The sequence below is a fragment of the Lasioglossum baleicum genome, unplaced genomic scaffold (genome assembly GCF_051020765.1).
Source record: "Lasioglossum baleicum unplaced genomic scaffold, iyLasBale1 scaffold2758, whole genome shotgun sequence".
NCBI classification, from domain to species: Eukaryota; Metazoa; Arthropoda; class Insecta; order Hymenoptera; family Halictidae; genus Lasioglossum; species Lasioglossum baleicum.
In genome coordinates this window covers 6,584-8,480 of record NW_027471816.1, presented here as the reverse complement: position 1 = coordinate 8,480, position 1,897 = coordinate 6,584, and the positions used below count along the sequence as shown (strand labels likewise).

General features: G+C 56.6%; 1 pseudogene; it reads left to right on the top strand.

Annotated features, from left to right (window-relative positions):
* Positions 1 to 393: 393 nt before the first annotated feature.
* On the top strand, positions 394 to 1,443 carry LOC143221585 (uncharacterized; annotated as a pseudogene).
* The last annotated feature ends 454 nt before the right edge of the window (positions 1,444 to 1,897 follow it).

Below are 1,897 nucleotides of genomic sequence, written 5' to 3'. Positions count from 1 at the left end.
GCAAGAATGCGGTTCTTACTCGCGGCGAACTCGCGGAGAACGATCGGCCAACGATCGGGCAACGAGCGCGGTCGGGTCGGAACAAATGCACCGAATTCCTGAACGAGGCGTACGCGAGTACCGCGAGCTGAAAAAAGAATTTTCGATATGATTAACGGTACAGCCGGGTAGGTACGGTTCGACTACCGGATTCTTCCGAATCATACCGATCGTATCGACCATCCTCGCTGATGGTACGATCGTACCGAATCACCGGGCCCCTCCGGACCCTCCTCCTCCCCCCTGAGAACCGTCGATTAGTCGAAAAGAATCTCCGGCTCGTCCAGCGGCAACAGCAGCAGCAGCAACGGTGGAAGCCGTTCCGAGAACGGCGATTAGAAAGATCGGCGTCCGATGTCGGGTGTAAGCTGGCCGGCGTATCGCTGTAAAGCGAGATTAAATTGCATTGTCCGGCCCGTTACTGTGCCAGCGATAATTGCCACCGTCGGCGTAAGGTTACCGGCGAGGTCGCGGGTTAAGCACAGTGGGCAACCACGAACTCGGTGCAACACGTTACAATTTTCGTTTGCCGGACTCCGCCATTCCATTCTCTCTCTCTCTCTCGCAGAGGGTTACTATCCGCGTCCGGGTATCGGGCTCGATTAAGCTTCGATTAAACCCGGTTGGCTTTGTTGGAATTCGTCGAAGGCGTGGTTGACGATCCTTCGCCGCGTATCGGATACGCCAATCGAGCCGATAATCTCATAGATCTCCGAGTTTCTAATCCGCGGAATTTCAAACGGCCCGCCACCGACTCGGCACTACCGAAAGCTTCCTTCCTTTTCGCGTGTCTTTGCATGAAGAACCTCATGTTTCTTTCCGATTGCAGCTACCCGGTGCGTCTCCCGGAGCCATCTCGTCCGTGGTCGCTCCCGTGCTGTTGAAGTACCGGGTCTGCAGGCCCAGGCTGCTGCTCGCCGGGTCCAGGGCCGAGGTCGACCCAGCAGCCGACGTGGGACTGTTGCACGGCGAAGTCTTGCCTGATCGAGGACTCCGCGAGGCAGTACGATCCGATAGGAGGTAAGTCCGGATCGATCTGGTTTTTCCGCGCGACGAAAGAGCGCGCGTGTGACGTTTCTTCTCGTATAGATACGGACAGGAGATACAGAGCGACGGAGAAGCTGCTGCAGGCCGAGGAGGAGTACCACGAGGCTCTGTGCAGCGCGAAGGAGCTGTACGCGCGGCCGTTGGCGCGAAACTACCCCCGAATTTCACGATGTCATCTTCCAGCCACTGGCGGATCTCTCGGCGGTCACTTCGGAGCATTGCCAGAGGGTGAGTAGAGTCTGGAGTTACATCCCGGCGTCCCGACGCGCCGCGCGTCGCTCGCTCGTTCTCTACGCGCCACGGTAGAGCTCTTCTTATCGACCGATTTGTCCGCTGACCTATCGCAAGGCTGACTGAGAGTCTCGGTTGAGAGATGGCGGCACTCGAATCGAGCCACGTCGTTCAAGTTCGCGCGGCACCTGTTACTTCTGCTTCCAGCACGTTGCCTTTCTCCTATCGTGTCGCAATTCCGCTTCGCTCTTCGGCCCGTCTAACCTTTCGCCACAGGGAATTCCGACCGATCGCCGTTCGTCCATCCTTCGTCCGGCTGAAATCCGCTTCCCATCCACTTCCCCTCGAAGAAAGAATAAAAAAAAGAAGAGAAAAAATAGGGAAGAAAGGAGAGATAGAAAAAAGGAGAAAAATCGCTCGATACTCGCGACAAGGCGCGTAAACGTGGAACCGCGAGTAACCGGAAGATCGTAAACTCTCGATATTTTTATTCCGGCGCACGGCAGGGCCCGATCCTCGGGGCCGAGGCGTAAGAAAGCGCGAAGAGACGATGGCGTTTGGGTTAAAAACAGCGTGGAAA